This window comes from Mytilus galloprovincialis, chromosome 9 (genome assembly GCF_965363235.1).
Source record: "Mytilus galloprovincialis chromosome 9, xbMytGall1.hap1.1, whole genome shotgun sequence".
Lineage (NCBI taxonomy): Eukaryota > Metazoa > Mollusca > Bivalvia > Mytilida > Mytilidae > Mytilus > Mytilus galloprovincialis.
The window spans coordinates 67,163,883-67,189,207 of NC_134846.1; the positions used below are offsets into that span (position 1 = coordinate 67,163,883).

The 25,325-nt window shown below is 32.3% G+C and overlaps 2 long non-coding RNA genes across 4 annotated transcripts in view; both read right to left on the reverse strand.

Annotated features, from left to right (window-relative positions):
- The window catches only part of LOC143045718 (uncharacterized), a 31,718-nt gene extending 8,629 nt beyond the window's left edge, over positions 1-23,089 (reverse strand). Inside the window, exons 1-2 of the long non-coding RNA XR_012969011.1 lie at positions 22,965-23,089; positions 20,448-20,656 (exon numbers count right to left, since the gene is read on the reverse strand). This is a non-coding gene — a long non-coding RNA (uncharacterized LOC143045718). The remainder of the gene's footprint in view (positions 1-20,447; positions 20,657-22,964) is intronic.
- LOC143045716 (uncharacterized) lies at positions 68-15,240 on the reverse strand. 3 transcript variants are annotated; one of them, XR_012969006.1, is made up of 6 exons: positions 15,127-15,240; positions 4,268-4,462; positions 3,694-3,880; positions 3,431-3,490; positions 1,482-1,594; positions 68-474 (listed from the first exon to the last, which is right to left on the reverse strand). It is a non-coding gene; the product is annotated as an uncharacterized LOC143045716 (long non-coding RNA). The 3 variants fall into 3 exon arrangements; XR_012969005.1 differs by lacking the exon at positions 3,431-3,490 and having other exon boundaries at positions 252-474; positions 15,121-15,197; XR_012969004.1 differs by lacking the exon at positions 3,431-3,490 and having other exon boundaries at positions 254-474.
- Positions 23,090-25,325: the final 2,236 nt, after the last annotated feature.

Below are 25,325 nucleotides of genomic sequence, written 5' to 3' on the forward strand. Positions count from 1 at the left end.
AAGACCATGACAAAATAATCATAATCTATACCAAGATACTGGTTAAATGGGTCTCAATATCCTTTTTATTTTAAAATATTAAACTACAGCATTATATTGCACTATTAACACTATTGTACAATATAAAAGTTTGTATAACAAACTTTTGTTCAGGAACAATAGTTTTTATGTTATATTGTTTCCAATTTATGTATTATATATTGTAACATAGAGGACTAGCAAAACAATATTTGTGTTTGAATTGTCTCCCTTGATAATGCTTACACTACATGAAAACAGAGGTTCCAGATACATTTATGCACAATATGTGCAACAAGTTAACACCATTATGTGCTTATCAGATGGACTGTACTGATATAAAGTTAACCTTCCAACATTAAGCTGTCATCATTATTAAAAGACAAGAACAAAATTAACTTCCATTATTATTTGTCATGTTCAATATCTCTTAACATACATCATCTTCTCCATTATCTGAAATTATAAAAAAATATATATATATATACAATGTTTCAATGCATTGTCAATATTTGAAGTAATGTATTAAATAAAGGTAACAACTGTGTGACTGGTTAAGGTTTTTTAAAATCATAGTTGCCTATGATGTTTACTAAATTTTTTCTCAACAAAAATAATTTTTGCCTCAAAATAAGGTAGAAGTTCTGATTTTACATACAATTGTTATAAGCAACAGTTTTGTTAAATTGAAACAGAATATTTTATGATGCAATGTGTTAATGTGGTATAATGTTAACATGTTGATTTTCTCACCAGAGCCTTGGCTCAGGTGATGTTTGCCATCACTCAGGTGTCCATTATCAACACTTTAATTTTGGTGCTCCAGAACAACCGGGACAAATTATACAAAACCTAGCTTAGGTTCTCCTTGGACAGACCTCTTTCAAAATGTTGTCTGCTGACATTGTTTGTGTTACAAAATGACAACATAGGTCTTTGTTTGGTTAAAAATTTGACATCTCAATAATAGCCACTGTTTCAGATATGTTTGTTTGTTTGTTTGTTTGATTGATTGGTGGTTTACGCCACTTTCAGCAATATTTCAGCTATATCATGGTGACCAGCTTTACTGACGGAGGAAACCGGAGTACCCGGAGTAAACCCCCGACCTTGGGCAAGTAACCGGCCAACTTTTTCACATATGGGTGGAAGTCGAGTGCACCCTTTTTTGTAATATACAAAGCGGGGGTTTCAGATATGCAAATTACCACTGTTTTCATTTACGGTAATTTGAAAAAAAATTATTTTGTAATGTTATAAATCAATATTTTCAAAATGTTATAAATTTCGGTGGATAGTTGTTTATGTACATAAGAAAAAGAATACATCCTTGCACACTTCCCTGTGGAACTCCAGATATTACTGCTAAGTTGTCAGATGTTGTGTATTCAAATACTGCTGTTCCATATTCATATATTGATATTATACACTTAAAACAATATTAAGAATACTTCTATACTTACAATTTCAAATTTTGTATTATCATAATTATATGTTCATTGTGGTAGTAAAACTGTTTCACCAACATACACACTATGTCACTATGTGAACTATACAATAATCATACAGTGGTATCCTACAAAAACATTTGTAAAAATAAATAATGACACTTAATTAAAACATTACTTCAACAAGGATTTAGGTTTCATAAACTGTTGGCTACTTTCCGAAAATTTTATAACAAGTATGAACATCTTGTAATTAAATATAATGTAACCCGTAGACAACTTATCTCAGAAGGTGTTTCGCATCCTAAATTTTATGGCAATGTTGTAAATAAATGTAAAAAACTGAAAAATCAACTTTCAAGACTGGGTAAAACTTTAAAATCTTATGTTTGTAAAGGATATAAACATGATATTTTGGTTGTATCGGTTAATTTAACACTATGTTCCAATGACTTGAAGATTCTCAATAAATACAGGCCTCTCACTAAAACTGCCGATTTCAATTTATTTTGATGACTGAATGGCACCAAACCAATCCCAATTGGAGTGTAATTTGTGATAATTTTTCAATTGTGCGACAGTTTTTATACCAACAGATATATTAGTCTTAGCTAGCTTCCAGTAGTTGCGAGCACAATTTGACCCTGCTTTTGTTTGTGATTATTGTAATTATTGTCTTTTTATATTATTTGTGTATCAGTTTTACAGTACTGGCTATTTTAAATCTATTCTTATTTTTTGCATTCGATAAGTTTCAAGATCAATAAATGACGCGTCTAGCGTCAAGACTTAGTTCACCTTTAATCACCATCACAATAGGCAGTGATTTAGCACTGTTATAAATATATTTTATTAAACTTATTAAATTCCGGTTATGATTGCCTTATTTTATTTTATAATATGTTTAAACAGGTCCCGTGGACGCTTGGGATGGTTTATTACATACCCACACACAACGTGTTCAAATTGACAGTACACACTTGGCTTGTACTTGCCTACTTGTTTCTTTATAGGCATACTACGTGTGGTTATGAGTCAAACTCGTCTCTACTTAGTGTATTTGGGACCGGTTTAAATCTATTTTTGTGTTTTGGCATTTTGTAATGTAGGTGTTCTTCAGTTTTTTAATGCTTTTATTTGATTTGTTGGTTGTTATAGTATGAGGTCGATATTGTTGACTGTATACTGTGCAGGTATCTTATTGTGTGTCTTTCAGTGTGTGTGTTTGAATTTGGTCGGGAATATAATGGAGAGGTTTGAGTACTCACTAACCGGTTCAATGCAACTATTCCACTGGTGGAATACCTGTACCAAGTCAGGATTTCCCGGCTTCTTGTTGTCTTGTCTCTGTCTCTATATTTGTGCTTTGAGTGAGGTTGAGTGTTGGGGAGTTGTTTAGGTGTGTTTTGATGTTTTGTGTGGCATTGTAGTCATTTGCTGTTATCCCCTTTTTTATATCACAAGTATATGCCCCAAGTACAACAATATGTTGAACCAAGTTTTTTTTCCAGAAAATCTCATGAATAAGAATGGGTTAGAATCCAACATACTTGATCCTTTAGTATTATCTACATGTATAATCCATTATAATATTTGTAATCTACAAGTAGGTAATGCCTTTCAATAAATTATGCAAGTTATGAAAAGGTGTTAATTAAATGTCATTTGTTTAAATAATGTTGCTGTCAATAATTGGCTTGTGTCATATAGCTGAAATATTGCTAAGGTTAGCATAAAGCAACACTAAATCAATATTTTCTGTTGTTTTGGTGTAGATTTTGCAATCAGAAATAATTTTAAATACATCTCCACATAGTTCTTCATATATTTGTTTATACTATTTTGTACCTTGTTTAAAATTTAACTATTACATGTATATAGATGACGGTTCTAACCTTCTAGGGTGAATAAAACACATAATATCAAGCAATATATTAAACACATTTCCACTCAGATATTCTTACGTGATACAACATGGCAAAATCAAATCATCCACTATTCATTAATAGCACATGTGATATTGTCTAAAACATAAATATAAAATCTATATAATTAAAAGTAAAACTTATTTGTTTTTCAAATAATAAAAAATATACCACACACGTCAAACAGACTTAAACTAACTCATGCTAGGCACATTCTTGAGTTACTTTGCTGGTGATATATTCTTGATAATCAATAAGACAAATTAGTTATACTTTAAAAAATACAGATAATAACAACTTACTGTTCATTAATAATTATAAGGTAATACAGGTGTTCAATCTAACATGACCTTTGACAAACATCCATGTCCATTTAAATGTTCAGTGAATTCTCTGTGTTGATGTCTCTTGGGAGGACTTCCATCATAGATACATGTGCAGTGGCATATACATGTACTTGTATATAGGAGCAAACAATAACAATGTTAGCTGTATAAGAAAAAATAGAAAGTTTTGTAATTGTAATCTTACAATTATAAATTTTACTTGTAATTTTACTTGCAATTTTTTAATAATTGTAAAATTATTGTAAAAAAAAAGTATGATGTTTTTTTGTAATTGCTTTTTTTGTACAGTAAATGTAATTAAATTACCATTCAAATAAAAAAGAAAACATGCATGTGTCAATTCTCTGAAATGGAAGCAACACAAATTAATACTTCTGATGTGCTAAAAACAATAGCAAACAGCATCAAAATGATCATATACCTTAGATGAAAGTTGATGTCAATTAAGACAGACACATATCAGATGTTGAGTCAATCCCAACAATTGTCTTTTATGCAAACATACATTTTAAACATATACAATAATTACCTTGCTACATGTACTTCATCAAACCATGGATACACTTTTGATGTCCTGTTGCAAAACTTTATCAACTAGTAAACTTGAGGCTCATGGTTTACACACACAAATTTTGGTGAACATCATGAGGTTTGATGAAAGTGTAGTGGAAGCAATTTCACAATTCATGTTAATGATATCAAATCACACCATAAATATATTAGCCTAAAAAATAAAAACAGTAAAAAATATACATATTTGAAGGACTATTTGCAATACATGTATGTTTATCCACACAGTTTTTAGGCAGCTATAATTTATTATTTGATTGTTACCTTTTTAGTGTCACTGTGCTAGTTATTTATGCACTTATCATACATGTATGTAAAAAGTATAATTTATCAATGGAAAATTGAAATACTAACCTGCAAAAGGTTCTATAAATATACATATTAAATTCTTTCAATACATGTAGTATGATGTACATTGCACATATTTTTTAATGCATACTGTTTACATGTAAGTACAGTATATTATTTTATGCTTTCATGATACACTCATGTACATCAGTGAATTAGTGGTGGTCCAAGTCCGTCAGTAAGTTTTTAAGTCCTTGAAGTGTATATGAAAATAAAAATAGTTTAAGAATACATGTAGGTATTATTGTGTTAAATTATGCATAAATTTAATGCTTGATAACTAATTATTTTTTTATAACTTTAAATAGCACTGGTGCTGCAAAACTGGTGGTACCTTTCATCCTTGCATTATTTTAATTAATATTATGAATAGAGTGAAACCAGGACATACACATTCATGTTCATTGAAATACAAATCTATTGCCACATCTATAAACTCGTATCTGAATACAAAAATAACTAAACATGTATTGTACTAAACATGTCAAAATGCATATGATAATAATACTTTAAAGTTATTTATTCACGGTGAATTGGGAAACAAGTTATTACAACTTATATAAATCCCTCTCCATTTTGCAGTGTAAAGGATCAGTCCTTGTAGTGGCATCAGCCTACTGTTTTGTTTTTTAAATCTACAAGGTACTCTTTTAAGTGCTTGGGGAATTGCTATCCCCTTACACTGTCATTTTTCCTCCCCATCTGACAGTATATCCTTGTTTTTCGAGACCATCGTCACAAATGGTGTCAAGGAAGTCGAAAATTGAGTATCTAAAATTTTCACCCAGTTTAACATGATTTAAGTACTTGCTACATATGTACAATAAATTAAATGAGCATGTGTAAAGTCTATAAATAATGAGATCTTGACATCTGCTTTTGCTTATCAGTTTTTTATAATTTTACCAGTTGATTGCTATATAAATTATCTAAAATATTAAGAGTCCTGCATGTTTTGGTCATTTATAACTGACAGATTTCGAGAACACAGTTAATAAATTCAACATTATGACACAGTTGCATAACCGTATAAGAATTCAGACAAACAGTTAATTGAGCATATAATAAGAATAAATATACACTGAATCACACAGGCATTTACATGAATATGCAAAGTAAAATACAAAAAACTTTTTACTCATTTTGGTTAAAGCTCCTGTACTGCCACAAATGAAGGTCTAATAAGTTACTCTATATGAATGTTAAGAATGTGTATTGTAATAAAAGATTGTATACTTGCATCCCACTCATGGTATTTTAACGATAAAAAATACACCTTTCTTTATATTATATAGCCAATATGAAAAATATGCAGTGGCGGATACAGAAATTAAAAAAGGGAGTGATTTCCAATTTTTACTAAATAATCAACCAAACTTTTATAGCATAAGGGGGAGCCCATTGGATTCACCTATGATATGTACTGTAAGAGACCTTTTAGCATGGATACATTTTTAGTAAAAAAAAAAATTAACAATAACAATTACTAAAACAGATACCAACGCCGTAATGGACATGTCTAATATCTGTATGCTACATTCAGAATAAAGTAATTTAAAACAAATAAATGAAAACTTGATTCAACGTTGTTTAAATTGTAGTAAAATTAAGTTTAAACTTCTGATAAATATATGAGGTATTCCAAGACTATTATTTTTGTTTTGTTTATGGAAGATCATTCATTACAACCAAAATGAATTATGATGACACTTTTAATATGTCCTATCAGTTTAATGATCATGCAAGTGTTTACTGCATGTCCATGTATTTAGTCATTAGTATTTATATCTGAATTGATTAATGTTTTTCATATTCATAATCAATAACTATTTGAAATATCTTTACATTTCAAGTGCTGTCCCAAAAGTATTATTTAAATTTCACCTATTTTATTTTGACACATATAAAATGAACTGGATCTACTCAATAACAACATACCACACTACATGTATTGTAATCATCAAGATAGTGAACCACATAAGACTCAGGTTTCATTTTTAAATAACTCACATCATTTCCTATATTAATTTCTGTAACATATTGAATCAGTTTTTAACAATAAAGTATTATCAAAGCACAAGAATTAGAAAACATAGGTAATCACAGATTACTGAGTCCGCCTTAATAATGCAAGTTGTAACATTCAGCTATCTCACAAAATGCCATGTTGTTCTGGCAAAAAATGATGCTTCATTACTTTATTTATTCAATATTAACCATGGTTTTTGGATATGAATCTTGTGGAAACTATGATGTAAATCTGCATCAATCAAAGTTGAATGATCATTGACCAATCACCTTGAAATAAAGCCTATCTTATTTTGGCCTTGGATCGTGTATACTTTTAATCTGAAACTCTTGGTGAAGTTTTTTAACCCAAGTCAAGGTTGTAAAACTATCCTAAAAAAAAGTTCCAATGTTCAATGAATCATTACATCAAGGTCAAGGTCTTCTAATTTTTATATGAGTCTGTGTATAATTATATTCTGAACATACATATGAAGTTGCATGACCTAGCTATTATAGTCTGTTAAAATAGAAACTAAAACGTAAAACTGCATCCAAAAAAAAAAATCAATGTTCAATGAACAATGACCTTGAGGTCAATGTCATCTAATTATGGTTTGGGTAGGTACATAATTTTATTCTGAACATTGTGACAAAGTTTCACATCTGTAGCTATTATATTATTTGTAAAAATACAAACTAGGATGTAAACTGTATCTTGGGAATATCAATGTTCAATGAACCATGACCTTAAGGTCAAGGTCATCTAATATTGGCATGGGTAGTTGCGTTATTTTATTCTGAAAACTGTGATTTAAAGTTTAATGCCATTAGCTATTGTAGTCTTTGTAAAAACAGAAAGTAGGACTTAAAACTGCATTTGAGAAAAAAAATCAATGTTCAATGAACCATGACCTTGAAGGCAAGGTCATCTAATTTGTCCATGGGTAGGTGTGTAATTTTGTTTTGAACATATTGGTGAAGTTTCATGCCCCTACCTATTATAGTCTTTATAAAAACGGAAACTAGGACGTAAACCTGCATCTTGAGAAAAAAATCAATGTTCAATGAACCATGACCTTGAAAGCAAGGTCATCTAATTTTTCCATGGGTAGGTGTGTAATTTTGTTTTGAACATATTGGTGAAGTTTCATGTCCCTACCTATTATAGTCTTTGTAAAAATAGAAACTAGGACGTAAAACTGCATCTTGAAAAAATCAATGTTCAATGAACAATGACCTTGGGGTCAAGGTCATCTAGTTTTGATATGGGTCTGTGAGGAATTTTATTCTGAACATATGTGTAAAGTTTCATGACCCTAGCCTTTAAAGTCTTTGCTTAAACAGAAACTCGGACGTAAAACGGCATTTTGAGAAATTATGTTAAATGAACCATGACTTTTGGGTCAAGGTCATCTTATTTTGTCATGGGTATGTGCGTAATTTTATTTTGCACCTACTGGTAATGTTTCATGACCCTAGCCATAAAAGTCTTTGAAAAAAACAGAAACTAAGACGTAAACTTGGAAAATTTCAATGTTCAATGAACCATGAAGCTGAGGTCAAGGTCATCAAATTTTAATATGGGCAAGTTCCAATTTTGTTTCTGAAACAATAAGCTAGGTTTCATGGTTCTAGCTATCATGGTCTCTGAGAAAACACCTCGGACGCGGACATGGACGCCGGGGGTAGTACAATAGTCCTTCACAACTTCGTTGAGGCGGACTAAAAAGGCAATAGTTTGTAATTAGGGAAATTAATTTAAAGTTATGAAAAATATCACAAACATATAAATCAGGTCTTGTAAAAGCATTGGCATAAAAATATGATTTTTTAAAAAGTTAGTGATAAAATCAAAACCCTGGTCTTCGGCTACATGTACATGTACTTGTGAATGTACTTTTTTATTAATACTTTGAGCACATTGTGTAAAGGTTAAACTTTAGTGTATAACATTTTCATTTTATTATAACAGATACATTTATATGTATCTCGCTGTGAAATGTTTTTAAAAGTTTTGTTGCATATACAAAAATGTACATGTATCTATATGAGTTATGGTTGCAAAGGGTCAGATGTCACAAGCTAAAAACAACTAAATACTGTAGCTACACAACTATAAATGTCCTGTAGTATCACATATACTTCTTATCTATCATTCTAAGGTTATCAAATGTACAGTCGGGTAATGACGTACAGGTATAGTATACACCCCATTTAAAAAGTATAACAAAATGTGTAATTCAATCCAATGTGAGCACGACATCAACCATACACAACTATATTGTTGTCCAAGTATTTCATTTATATGACAGATATCGATATAGACTTTATTAAACAAATGTTCATTATATACAATACAAATCATCATAATGAACATGATGATAGCCACTAGAGCAGTCAAAGCTGCATGCATTTTTTTGCACAGATTTAATTATTATTATTATCATATATAGACCATTCTGATATCAATATATTTACTGTTAAATAGACTGTTATAAATTTTGTATGCAGTTAAATTTATATTACTAAAACAGAGACAGATAACAGCTTAGTACTGGTATAATGTTTCATTTGAGGGTGTTAATATTGCATTGGGTTGTTATAACCTAGTTTTAAAAAATTATGTAGTTATAAAAAATCAATGTATATTTGAATACTGTTTAATTTCATATTACATGTATTGTTTAGTTCTCAAAGATTTAAAGTATCAATTTCTCAAAATACTTTAACACAAGTTGTGTGTTTCTACACTGAAAAAAAAAGACAGTGTAACTGCAGGTATTGAGATTTAATCAAACTACTGTAAAAATGAAAAAATATATAAAATAATAAACACTTTTAAGGTTTCAAACCGCCAAAGAATTTTACTGTATAACTCTTTGTAAATTTTGATTTTTCTACCCTCTTTCCTTTATTTACCTTAAGTTTAACTAGACTGGCATTATGATTTCCTCAAATGTATTTATGCCTTCTAACAGCTCTCAAAAAATCACCATAGGTTAACAAGCATATAAGAAAAGTCTGACATCCAGAAGTGACGGTTGTCAAAAATAAACAAACAATAGTATCCCAAAATTCTTAATATACACATTTTGCAAATGGCTTTCATATTTTTTAAAACTTTAAATAATCTTTTATATTTGGATGTGAGTATTCCAGAATTAATTATCTTTCAAATAATACCAACTTTGTGGAAATACAGCTTGTGATACATTTTATACAGCAAATCACAGTAACTATTTTTTCTTAGTACAGTTTACTTTATGCCATCAAACTTCTGAGGGAAAGCGTTTTAGTGGTTTGAAACCTTAAGTGTGGCCTATATTATGAAAAGGTTGTGTCAGATATGAACAAAAATTTATTTCATGAATCTAATTAACATATGAGTACATTTTATGTATTTGTTTAAATCAAGATCACCATGACTTTGATAAACATAAAATTTATGTTGTTATACAAGTACATTGCACTTTTCCTTTCCAAGCACCCTTTTAAAACCTGATATTAAAAAATTCTGCATTACTTCTTGTTAACTGCAAGACTTGACCAAAAAATGCAACGTTGCATTAGATATGTACATTGTACATACATTGCTTACATTTATGTAAAATATTTCATATCTCAATTTTAAATGTAAGAAATGAATGAATTGAAAATAAGAAATGTTAAAACAAAAAATTTAAAAGTGAATAGGGGCACCATGTAGAACTTTTAATTCAGGTGAGCATGAGGCCAGGCCCATAATTTGGTTAAATTATTCCTGTTTTTTAAAATGGCTTTACAACCTTGTGAAATAATGAAAAAAACTACATTGTATGACTGCTACATACTGTATGTACATTACAAGTACCTGTTATGTAGATAATATTAATCAATAAGCAGAAACTCAAATGAACTAAAGGTTCTGCGTACAATGTATATATATAGAGCATACATGTACCTGTGCTAATTGTTTTAATAATCTCAAACTAACGTTGCAGACTGTAACCAAACAAATTTTTATCAAGATTTTTGTTTTAATAATGAAAACTTATTTGATTTTTTTATTTATAATATAATATTAAGAAATCAATTCAAAATGATAATTACTGAAGAAGTTTAACTTTTTCAAACTCTATATGCAAAAATGAACAAAGATAAAATGTATAGTTTGAAATATTCATATACATGTACATGTATGCACTCCCAAAATTTTGTATTTATGTCAATGTCGTCTATCTGTCTGAATACACAATGGTGTCCATGTCGTCAACATGCAGTATCAAGGATAATTAAAGATGTTGAGAATAAATAAATTAGCAAAATGTATACACACCCTTATATTATGAAAATTGAATTAGTCATTGAAAATATATATAAAATGGATTTTTTATTTTTTTGCCTTAATATGAGTATAAAAGCACCCTTTTTTCTTATCAATGTTGATTGAGATATTTTTTACAATGTCATATGCGAAGAAAATGATGGCATTGTGGTTTATACAAAACAACAATTGTGTATATATTGTATGTTAAATATTGAAGGAATACAGTATTAAGAGTTAGCGCTACCTACTTTTATCAGACACAATGGTTCCACAGCTAAAGGCATACATGTTATATTTAATTAATGCTTATATTGTCATTTTCGCACCGTTGTCCTAAAAGGTATCATGCAAGTTGCACTTTATTAATTAAAGGGATAAAAATATAATCATAAATATGATTGTGAAAAGAAATTGCAGATCAAATTTAAAATTTAAAAGCCCAGTTAAGTGTAATGTTAAACATTATAGTTTGCTTAAAATTATCGAATATTTCTAAAAATTTGATGTCATGTACAAGTTTGTGTTAATTAAATATAAAACCAGTTTTCAACAATATTGAATAGCAAAAAATTGATATGTGCAGATTAGGGGTACATGTAATATTGATCAAAAGGTGTTTTAGATAAGGCCTGTATAGCAAACATTGAATGTGAAATTACTTTAAATTAAAATTAATACTGATTAAAAAATAAACTGCAAATTCTCAATACAATATTATATCTATATGTATTTATATTAAATCAACAGAAAGCAGTATGTAGAATAAATGTTATACAAGATATTGCTATACAGGCCTTACAAAAATTTCAAAGATCCTGTGCTCAAATCTTCCTGTAAATGGTCAACCTCAAAAGCTTCTGACTCGTTGTCATATTGCACATCATAAATTGTATCTGGGGCACCATCAACACCAGAAACTATGCTAGTAACAGTACCAGCATACCATTCTGATGTCCCTGAAGCCTCATCTATAATCCATTTGTGTGATATGCGGCGATTCAGAAATTTTGTCTTAGATTGACATTTACGAGAAGATTTGGCCACAGGAGCAGAAATTAAGGGCAACGGACTGTCAGGGCAACTTGCATGCCTTTTTCTGGGTTTTGCTTTGGGGCGTTGTTCAAACCAAACTCCAGGTTCGCGAATACCGGGCTGTTTTCGGTGACGCGGATGGACAAGTTCTGGTAAAAGAGCCTTAAAATAAAATGCCTTCAGTTTTGGAACCATTGTATTTACCCATAAATCAACATCTTTAATTATTCTAAGCACTACCATGTCAAAGGGATTGGTACGTCTTACAACAAAGTCACACCAGGAGCAATTCAATATATTCAGTTGCCCTTGTATCTGGTGGTAATGAGAATGGGATTTTTTAATGAAAAAATTCCCATTCTTCCGTTCAAGGGGGAAATTACTTACCTTCTGTGTGGCTTCAACAATAGACATAGTATTGTTATGCAAGACATTTTTTATTTCAATTAAGCCACACTCTCCCCCTTGAACAAAGACTTTGCCGTCAGTACTGGCACCAAGAAAGGGATGTTCCCTTGAAACGACCAATCCCATGTCCTCTATCCTAACCACGTTAATACAATTGACTGCCCTATTAAGGATATAATCCTTTTTTGAATTAGCTTCCTCTTGTAAACCCTTTCTAGTAAAACAATTACCACGAAAGGTTGAATACAAGAATCGTCTGACAAGAGGTTCAACCTTGATCCCAGGATTACGTCGCACAACATCACCGAAAGCAGATGCAGTGATCCGCTTACGCCTTTCCTCATGCCAGACTCCACTATGAGACTGTTCTTTGGTCTGGGTCTCTAGGGCAGTCAATACGGCCTCATCAACATTGATGTGCTTACCAAGGTATTCCTGAATATCAGCCTGCAGAGTGTCAGAACTAACATCAGGAATACATTCAAGGGCGTCTTTGCCATACTCAAGAGTAGACTTACTCTTGGCAGATACAGCAGCAGATTTAATTTTTCTTTGGTAAGCTCTGGCCTTGTATTCAGGGCGACTTTTGTACAACCTGTTCAAAAGAAGCTTCTTCGACCTACGGTTATAATGGATATCAAACCATTGACCAGCCTTAGTGCCAGTAACCTTCTCCCATACCGTTGGTGACCACTTAGGACCGAAATTTTTCCTAAGCCCACCACCATAGCATCGTGCATGCCATGAACCACGGTTGACCCTGTTGTAAAACTTGCCTCCGTCAAACTTTGCTCGGATCGACATCCAATTTTCGGCAAGATTGGTTGTCTGACAAGTTATCAAACTGCTGGCTTTATTTTCTAACCTTACAAGCAAACGCGAAATGTCTTGTCTTAAAACAGGGTCAACATGGGAGACAGGGTTTAAACTATCGCCTCGCGACTCCTCCTGGGCGGTCAAAGATGAGATTTCGGACCAAAGTGTACTTTGCTCATCTAAAACTGAAGCAATAACATCCTCATTGTCAGTGGGATTTGTGCTAATTTCATCCTCGACAACTGACTGTGATGACATACATAATAAAGTTTGATTTTGAGTGCATACATGTAAAGTTTCATTTGTGCTAGCTGATTCCTTCCTTTGCTTTGCTACCTTACAGAAATCGTCACTACAGTTTTCATGTATACCAAATACATGATTCACTGTATTAAGGATGTCATGCTTCAGTTTCCTTATAGCCAGCGGTCGATTTTCCTCTTGTGCTCGTCGACGGATAGCGCAGCGAATGGAACTGGTAATGCGTAATCGATTAGCTTTTGTCAACTTATTCTTTCCCTTATAGCTAGGCTTATCCATTACCAGTTGCTCAAGGAGTGAACGAAGACATTTACATGCGTGATTAGCACACTCTATTTTCTCGACACGTTGTCCCCAGACTGGAACATGCTGCCTTATTCGAGCTTCAACAGAGCTGTCACCATCGGCAACAAGACGCATATACCTTACACCATGTTTTCGTTCAGCCTCGAGAAAACCCTCGACAATGATGTCAGCCTCCATTGCCTGACTGCTGCCAGTCCAATTCATAAAGCACTCATGAGCTTTTGGAGGTACACCTTTTGTCTGGGCAGTTTTGCAGATGTAACAAAACTTGTTTCTCACACCTACGTGGAGAATTTTACCTGTTGCTGCGCCGATGATGATGGCCACGCCCCCTAAAGCATTGTAAGTATGCTTGTGCGCCCTTTTTGACCAGCCACCATCACAAATAACTGTTATTGCAGGGACACCCTGAAAAAAATCATTTCTATCAATAGCTAGATTTCTCTCTTCAATACCTGCAGCTAAAATGTCTTCTTGGAGGGTATCTAACCACCACTTGCTTATTTCTGTCTCTATTTTAGTAAATGAATTTGACGAAATACTTGGACAGCTAAAAGTTGCCATGGTTTCACCCAACTGGGCACCACCATCACCTGTTACCATGGAACCCCATACCCCTCGTACATTGACATCAAACATGTCATTGCTCAACATTGGGCTTGATGTGAACTTGAACTGCTTGTGACAACCTTGACACTCTGCAAACATAACACTAGCAAGACCAAGATTTCTTTCATCAAAAAAGAGCTTTAGTGGTTCAATAACTTAAGACCTTCATTTGGTGGCAAAACAGTGTATGTAGGTGGACAAACAGACGGAAAGGAAGCATGCTTTGGTCTCAATATCATACGTAACCCCCCTTCCCTGGCTTCACTCTGTACAGTGTACTTGTTAGACGATAGGGTTTACCACCAGCTTTACATGACCTTCTTGCTCTGGTCATATTGAAAAATGACCTTATAAAGACTAAATAATAAAAATAAATTCTTCAAAATATCAATGTCAGTCTGTGGACCACCATACAAAATTGTAAATGTAAACAACACACATGGTTTGCTATTAAAATACATTTTTATTTGTTGGTTATATGCAAAACTGTTTTGAAATGCATAATAAGTACACACAATTATAGGGGAAAAAATATATAATAAAGGGAAAAAGTTTAATAGCAACGAGAGTTCTAAAAAAAGAAAATATGTCATCACGTGAACGTTGCCCAGTATGCACATTTCATTTTGATTATAGTGAAATAAAAAAGATCGGATAGGCCGATCAATATAATTTTTAGCTAAATAGACGAAGAATATGTTGTGTGTGTCTATTACCTATACCTTTTATATGAAAAGACTATTGATTTCATGCTAAAGACACAAATCCTTATCTTGTTTACAGTATCTCATTCTGTGTTTGCCTAATTGCAAGTACAGGATATTACTACACAAAATATAATCCCTACATACACAAGCAAAAATAGATTGAATTACTTTAGTTCGTATAAAATAAACCAAGCTCCGCATTAATATTTTTAAAAGAAGTATTATGCATGTTTTGTATAAAGAAATAATTACAATGTTATTGCATTGCACCAATAATTTTCAAGCGTAGGAATCTAATGCAATTTTTGATATAAATTTTGCGCTATTTTCACGTAAACACTCCAAAACCTTTTCACGGATTAATCAGGTTTTATATTGTACATATCTTAATAACGTGATAGATTTTAACTTAGAAAAATGTTAAAAATCAGGTTAAGTTTATATATTAAATTATAGCATATTTAAGAATTGTCGTAAAACCGGAAGTCAACTTGCGATAACAGATGCTTTGAAGAAGTGCAAAATGTGCAGAGCAGAAAACGAAAATCAAAATTCCGGCTCGCCTTTGCCCTGACGAAGATGTTAAACTTTATAAATACAGTAAGAACACAATCCCAGTTTCCACACTCAATTCAGCATATGTACCCGCGCAGACCCAATTTTTAGCTGCACAGAAAACACATTCAAATATATTTTTTTTATCAAACTTTAATGTTATCTTCAAGATACATGTACAGAGCGTCTACGGGGATATTTTCGGGAACGACGGTTCTCAGAATAAAAAGAAATAGCCAAAAACAAAATTGCGATTTTATTTTCTTGAAAAAATGGCGTCAAAATTCAGGTGTTGGTCACCCCCTTAAATGAACGCTATTGTCCATTAATGCTCCTTCATGGAAACGAAACTTATAACAATGGATGATGTACGGAAAGAGAAGAAGCCTTATGGGTAAAGGATGCAGATCAAATTTTACATATCAAAGAATTTAGTTTTAAAAGTGTTCCCTTAATACGGTAATTTGATTGAAGAGAATCTTTTTCAGTTCCTAATCAAAGGTCAAGATCATTATCATTAATATAAGTTAGATTTAGGATATCATCCCATCATAAATTATAACAGAATAATACAGGTAAAAAATTAACAATCGTATTACGTATTACTTATTCCTCTAAGCATATGTTTACAATTATTTTGACCCCTTGAAATAAAAAGGGCGCTAATTTCAGTTTATTTTGGCTGTAAAATTCAGTTAACAATCTTTTTTGCGATAAAAGTGAACCTGCAACTCCCTCGGCCTTATTTGACATTGAGTTTTGTTTTCCTGGTTTATGTACACTCCGATCATTGTTTCAACAAACCTAAGGAATGTTATTGGGAAAAAATTCAATCATTAAAAAAAAAATATCCTGTACATGATTCGAAGAAGCAAATTACTAGATGTGAAAATTATATTCAAAATGAATAAATAATTTCTCTCGCTCTACAGTAAGACTACAACATATCAATGAATATCACAAAATACTCAGGAATAAAAACTTCAATGAATGAAATCCGAAGAGAGTTTAACATGTGTTTTGATAATAACATAGTCAATTACTACGAACGATGCTTTTTGTATTCATATATACTCGGGAGGACAATGCAATCCTTGAATCAGTTACAGCTGGTGTTTCCTAAGTGTTGTTTATAGCTAAAATAATATTCAAGTTCTTGGTCTTGGAATAAAGTATCCAAATTTGTAATCATAGCACGCATCATGTTGGGTAAATATTGCACTCGATTTATCATACTCCTTCTATTACGTGTCACTGAATTGATTACTATAAAATTGAGAATGGAAATGGGGAATGTGTCAAAGAGACAACAACCCGACCAAATAAAAAACAACAGCAGAGGGTCAACAACAGGTCTTCAATGTAGCGAGAAATTCCCGCACCCGGAGGCGTCCTTCAGCTGGCCCCTAAACAAATATATACTAGTCCAGAGATAATGAACGCCATACCTATTTCCAAATTGTACACAAGAAACTAAAATTAAAATAATACAAGACTAACAAAGGCCAGAGGCTCCTGACTTGGGACAGGCGCAAAAATGCGGCGGGGTTAAACATGTTTGTGAGATCTCAACCCCCCCTAATACCTCTAACCAATGTAGAAAAGTAAACGCATAGCAATACGCACATTAAAATTCAGTTCAAGAGAAGTCCGAGTCTGATGTCAGAAGATGTAACAAAAGAAAATAAACAAAATGACAATAATACATTAATAACAACAGACTACTAGCAGTTAACTGACATGCCAGCTCCAGACTTCAATTAAACTGACTAAAAGATTATGATTTCATCATATGAACATCAGACACAATCCTTCCCGTTAGGGGTTTAGTATCATACCATCATAACATATATGAGAAGAACATAACCCGTGTCATGCCAACAACTGTTATTAGAATAAATGTGTTTAGTTCCGATGCAAAGACCTTATCAGTGACTCAATATTAACGCCAAAATATGCAATCTTTAATGACTTGACAACAGTATCGTAATTATATCCCTTATTAATAAGTCTATTCAAAGGTTTTGTAAGTTTCTGAGGTGAATACTGACACCTTTGTGCTTTATAAAGAATATTGCCATAAAAAATTGGATGTGAAATACCTGAACGTATTAGAAGTCTGCATGTTGAGCTATATTTACGAATGATGTCTTTATACCGAAGATAAAATTTAGTAAATGTTTTGACTAGTTTGTGATATCGAAAACCCTGGTGTGATAATTTTTCAGTGATACATAAAGGATTAGGTCCGGTAAGACCCCTTTTTGGCCCCAAAATATAACAGTTTTACAAAATTGTTAAAATGTAAACTTTTAGTTATTTATTGGACAGTTGAATGCTTCTGCTACATAAATATGGGCTGTTTTTGACAATACAATGCACATATATCGGGTTGTAGCACCATTAAGTCATGCTAAATTACTGAAATCTTCAAAATTCTATCATTTTAATTAAATTTTAGACGGTTTCCTTGTAAAACGAAAGTGGCCGCATTCGTGTTCATCCTTAATATTGAAATGTAAGTTGTATTTTATGATAATACATAACATATATAAAGGTTGTGGATGAACACGGATGCGGCCACTTTCATTTTTGACAAAAACCATCTCAAAAATGACGTTTTTTGGCATATTTGAGAGATTTTTCATATTTGAGCTTGAATCGGATCGTTTTTAATGACTAAATCAGTTAAAATCTTTCACTTATACTAATTAAATCAAGTGAAATAGACAATTAAGTCTTTAAAAAGTGGGCAAAATCTTTCGTCAGATGAAACTGAAATTTGAGGCCAAAATGAGTCCTTACCGGACCTACTCCTTTCTCTCGTTAAAATCTAAAACATTATTACATACACGAGCGAATCGTACAAGTTGAGATATATAAACACCGTAAGATGGTGACAAGGGAACGTCACCATCTAAAAACGGATAATTAACGATAGGAAATGAAAAATCATCCCTTTTATCATAAATTTTAGTATTCAGCTTTCCATTAGTGATATAGATATCAAGATCGAGAAAAGGGCAGTGGTCATTGTTAGTATTAGCTTTATTCAAAGTAAGTTCAACAGGATAAATTTCATTAATATACATACTGAAGTCGTCATTATTGTGAGCCAAAATATCATCCAAATATCTAAAAGTATTATTAAATTTGTTTATCAGATGTTGTTTCGATGGATTTTTGCTTATTTTTGTCATAAATTGTAACTCATAACAATACAAAAACAGGTCCGCAATAAGTGGTGCACAGTTAGTCCCCATTGGAATTCCGATAATCTGACGATATACGGAATCCCCAAAGCGAACAAAAATGTTATCTAGTAAAAATTCAAGGGCATATATAGTATCAAAGCATGTCCAATTAACATAGTTTTTTTGTTTATTGCTACTAAAAAATGACCTAAAAGAGTTTGAACATATATATTCACATTCTGATTTTTTGAATGCCCATTTAATTAGGTGTGTGAATTTTTTCTTAATGAGAATGTGAGGCAATGTGGTATACAGGGTAGAAAAATCAAAACTTTGAACAGATTCAAAATCACCAATATAAGCATGCAATTTATCAAGTACTTCCAACGAGTTCTTGACACTCCAAAAGTAATTTATTCCACTATTTTCGAAGGCCTTATTTGAACAATTTATTATCAGGTTTTTAATTGTACCAAGTGTGCTAGTGAGAAGAATAGACAATTTAGTAGTTGAACAATGGTTTGAAGACGAAATAAATCTATATTTGTAAGGGGTTTTGTGTAGCTTCGGAAGCCAATACATAGTTGGGACTTTCATTGTATTTGGCTCTGCTTGTAAAGCGGTGGCTAAAAGTTTATGTTTGTTACAGATTTCGTTTTCTGAAAATGGAGTCAGTTGGAATGTTGGTGAATTGGTGATTTCCTTTTTCAGAACCTCAATGTAAAATTTACGTCAAACAATAATAATATTATTAGCAGCTTTATCGGCCGGGACAAAAACAAATTCCTTGGCTAGTTCTTTTAGTTTATGTTTGATACGAGAAATAGGTTTATTGTGGTTATTGTTTATAGTAAAATGTTCTTTAAAATGTTGAATACGTATATCAACTATCTTCATTACTGAATTAAAAAAAGAGTCCAAAGATTTTTTGTCAGCTTTTTCCCGTTTTATCCATTTCATACAGTAAGTATGGAGTGAGTCGTGGATGATATTACGACACTCATTCCAATTAATAATTGACGGGGGACGATATTTAGGTCCTTTACTGAGGAATGATTTTAACTCTCGGTCTTGAACGATGTCTTCCTAGACACATTTCTTTCTTTGAGAATTTAAACAACAAAGATCAGTGAGAAAAACATACTAAGATCATATTAGCCTTGACGGTCCAGGGGCGGATCCAGCCATTTTAAAAGGGGGGTTCCCAACCCAGGACAAGAAAAGTGGGGGGTTCCAACTATATGTCCCCATTCAAATGCATTGATCGTCCAAAAAGGGGGGTTTGAACCCTACCCCTGGATCCGCCACTGCAGTCTAAGCTATTTTATTACTTTGTAACTATATATACTCAGATATTCAAATAACAAACATATGTGCATATAGTTAACCATACTTGTCTTGGAAACTATTTTGCCAGTTTAAAGTTTTTCATGTCATACATATCTAATTGTTCAGGGTCCAAGTTCAACTACATTTACAGACGAAGAGAGATAACCCTAGCATCCATAATCATACTATCTCCTAAATGTGCGAGGTTGCAATTTAATTGCATAGAAACATGAAAGCAATGATTGATAAAATACTTACTTAATGTACGTCTTAGCCAATTACATATACTGACAGATAATAAGAGTGAGATCACACGAGTTCTACAATGTGGACATGTGTTGGTTTGTAGATTCCATTCTATGATACAACTATTACAAAACTTGTGACCACATGGTATACAGACTGTTTCATCGGTGATAACGTCTTGACATATTACACAAATTTCCATAAATGGCTTTTGATGAAGCCTGGAAGAAATATATTCTTATAATGTCGAGTTATAATAAAAACTTCGATTTGAATTTAATCTAATACAATGGATAACATAATGAAATTACACCAAGTGATCATTTTTTTTATTTCATGAATTACGTCATCTTCTGTTTTATACTTAACCGTCCATTTTAAAATATTTACGTATGCCATTTTATTAAGCTGAATACGTTCAGAAAAAGATATTACAAAATATATTTACCAGAAGACCAGCAATGTTCCATTAGTTTCGGAATGATAAAGGGGATAAATAATCGTAAAAGACTACAACATGCACAGATTGCAAAATACATTTGAACACAAAGCACGGATACACTAAAGTTTATGTGTACTTGTATTATGCACGCCTAAAACATTTATTTGGCTATACCATGCCAAGCCATCTGAACATTAACTTTGTTGTACATCTCGGAGTAAGCGGTGTTTGACGGACAGTGATGTTTGGTTTCTGTTTAAGTGGACTTTAAAATAAATTTAAGAGCAAATATACACCAGCTGATACAGTTCCGCTCTTAGGACAGGCATTTAACATCTGTGCATTATTTACAAAATCCTTCCATTTTCTTATTTACCTGGAGTGTTTAATGCAACGCCTGATGAGTAACCAAGAATATATTAAAGTACACAAATAGCAGTTTTAGTCTTACAAGAGTGGCGAAAGATACCATAGGGACATTCTAACTCATTGATCCAAACTAACCTGACAAAGCCAAGGCTAACAAAGATAAAGACAAACATACAAATAATAGTACACAAGACACAAAATAGAAAACTAAAGACTAAGCAATAGTAAATAAGTAAAAATATTGGGATTGTAGTAACGAAATAAGGAAGACAATAACAATCAAAACCAAGGAGTAAACAAAGACTCATAAAACCAAGACATTTACATCAACAGTTACAAATAATAAATAAGAAACAACACGAACTCCACTAAAAACCGGGAGTGAAATCAGGTGCTCCGGAAGGGTAAGCATTTCCTGCACCGTATACGGCACCCGTCGTGTTATTCCTTGTTCAGTTTGGTAATGTTGAAAGGTTTTTATGACTGAAGAAGAATATCAGATATGATTTTCGGACACACTTTTGTCATAATGGTCAATCAGCTCATGATGGCGACCGTAAAATTTCTTGAGTGATGACCTTAATTTGATTGATTCATAGCCCTGTCTTACCAACTTTTGAGAACGCAGTATTCCTCGTTCAACAAAACCAACGTACATTGAGCTAGCTCTAGTTTAACGTATCAATTGAGACACATATACTCCATATGCTGTTGCTGCTGGGATGTTGCTACACAGAAACGGAAAGTTGACTATAGAAAAATTAAAATCATCACGTTTGTCATATATTTTGGTATTTAACCTACCATCAGTAGTCATTTCGAGAAAAAGGTCTAAATATGAAGCAGATTTATCTGTGTCGGTAGTATCTTTAATTTCAAGTTCACTTGGATATATTAAATGTAAGTGATCACTGAACCTATTATTATTTAGAGACAGTAAATCATCAATATACCGAAAGGTGAAATTAAAAGACTGGGGTAATTTCTCTTCTCCTTTCTGTATAAGCCCTTGGATAAATTCTGCTTCATATGAATACAAAAACAAATCTGCATATCCGATATCATCTGTGAAAGGCTATTTTATAGCGGTCAACCAACTCGTGATGGCGTCCGAAATATTTACCATGGGATGATTTAAACTTAATCACTTGGAACGGTTGGTTTAATAGCAACCCTCTATCAAGGAAATACAAGCCCGGGAATATCGTATCAAATGGAAGATATGTATTCCGTATGCAGCCGCTGCTGGAATGTTGCTACATAGAAATGGCAAGTTCACAATTGTGAAGCTGAATTCATCTCTTTTGTCGAAAAGTTTTGTTTTCAACCGACCCTCATTGTCCATTTCTAGATGTATGTCAAGATATGAGGCAAACTTAATAGTTATCAAAGGTACCAGGACTGTATCTGTTGTATCCTTTATCTCTAGTTCGATGGGATAGATGAGTTCAATGTAGTCACCAATTTTTTAATTATTTAAGAGAGTTCATCATCTAAATAGCGGAATGTAATTTTAAAAGATATTGCTAACTTCTTTTGTTTCTTCCCAAGAAGTTACTGTATGAAGTTAGCCTCCTAATTCTTAAGAATTTGTTTTGTTCTGTGTCATTGACACACACCCACACCTCCTCGCATTCATATATTCAAAATGTCCCGAAGTAAAAATGTATCCCTTACCTGTTTAATTCAAACTTAATCACTCCGATGAAATAGCTTACCGATATGGGTGTCTTGAAGTCACGACCGTTCCTACTGACTTTGATCTTTTGCTATATTTTCTGAAAATGCCATGGTATGACACTACGAGGATAAATTTAAAAGGAAATATAATGTGTAGTTTATTAAGGTGCATACCTGTTTATATAAACCTTTAAACTTACATGTGTATTAAACACAGTACTTATCCAATTTATATAGCTAATCAACTCGTGTGACGTATATATTACATAAATGATATATTATCAATTGACTTGACAATTAATAGTATGTGGGGAAAGTAAACTAGTATACAATTTAAACGCTAGAAAATGACAGTTGTCTCTCTTGATACAGAAATCGGGTAAAACAGTCCTGAAATAACATTAATATTGAATGCAATTTTGTTTTGAACTTATTTCGCTCAAAGGCCACATTCAATTAGTCTTTCAAACTTTTAAAATACGATTTATCTTCCAGAGAAAGAATGTGTTCAATAGGACTCGTTCAGAGAACAATTAGAAAACTGGAAATATTTGTGCCCGAATGTTCACACTCTAAACTCAATCTATAATGACAATGACTGTATGAGGCTGACTTCATACAGGAACTTCTTAGGATTAAACAAAAGAAGTTAGCAATATCCTTTAACTATACTTTCTGCTATATAGATGATGTTCTCTAACTAAATCTTTACCCTGTAAGAACAAAACAAAGTCGAATAAACTAAAAATGTCTAATCTGTCACTGTCGTCAAAAAGACTATGCATTATGTTGCGGTTTATCTGCCATCATAACCGCAATGACTAAGACATAACATAAGGGTATGATGCCTTCGTGTTTTTTACTGGAAAATATCGTAATTTTTGCACGCCTTTATGACGTCTTTTACCAGATACATGTTCCGCCTGTATCCCTGCATGCTCTGTTAAAGTTTCAAGCACTTTCGGAATCGTCATTCTGCAGGGTAGTACTTGTATAAAATAATTGATGTTCCGCAATGACGTCAATTCCTGTACGACTAAAAAGGGTAACTAGCTTATGAGATTTTAAATATCAAATATTCCATGCAGTTAAAGATCCAAATTTTCCTTTCGTTTGCTCAACATTTGTAGGAGGTGAGGATCCACATTTTTGTCACGTGTTGATGAAAGTCACATGACTGATTTAACTAACTACCGTAACCTGGAACCTGGAACTGGCCTATTGAAAACTACATTAAAAGCTGACTTGGATAAAGTGCAATGAAAGAAAGCATTTGACATAAGAATTGTCAGATGAATAAATATTCATTTTTGGAGTTGTTTTAATCCATTAATTTAATAGTTTTCGGATATTGACTTCATATTTGCTTATGTGCTTTGTCTTATTCCTTTTTTGGTTTCTCTCAAACATACGACTTGGCTCTGTATTTATACATCCCTCATTGTGTTGTTGTTCAAGGATAACTTTTGTATTCTTTGCTTTCATTTTTGTTCATGTGCTTTGTCTACATACCTTTATGTGTTTCTTGCAAACATATGATGTAGCTCTTTATTATACATCTCACATTGTGTTATTGTTATATGATATTTTTGTGTATTCTTGTCTTTATTTTTGCTTATGTACTTTGTCTATACGCCTTTTTGTGTTTTGATGATACACATGACGTGGATCAGTACTTTTACATCCCGTTATTGTGCTATAATTGTAAATTTTGTATTCTTGTCTTTCATTCTTGTTAATGGGATTTGTCTACATGCTTTATTGTGCTTCTTTTGTACAAATTTGTTTGTGTTGGTAGTGATTAAGATTATAACACAATGTTGACTGCTGTACTCTATTTGTGACATTTATCCATATCATATCTGTTTGTTTCGATCACACATCGTTGTTAATTTAGCTAGCTTTAAAACTAGGTTTAATCCATCATTTTTTACATAAAAAAATGCCGGTACTAAGTCAGGAATATGACAGTTGTTAAACATTCGTTAGATGTGTTTGAGCTTTTAATATTGCCATCTGATTAGGGACTTTCCGTTTTGTTATTTTACTTTTGACTAGTGAGTTAAGTTAAACACTCTTAAACAAGTAAAATCTTTAATTGTGTGATGCCTGCTAAGTTTTGCTTTTTTGATTCAAGTCACTGATGAGTAATTTGAAGATTAAACGCGCGTCTTGTCTAAACTATTTTAAACTTGGTATATGTGGTGAGTTTATTTTTTACAGGGTTTGAAACAATTTGGATATTTTTCTCTTATTTTAATGAACAAATGTATTCCTTTAAAGATTTTTTTTAATTCATAAAATCGAAAAATAAATATTAAAATTACATTTGATCTGGTTGGCGACTTGAGTAAATATCCTTGTAATTGGAATCATTCTGAGATAACAGTTTATGATAG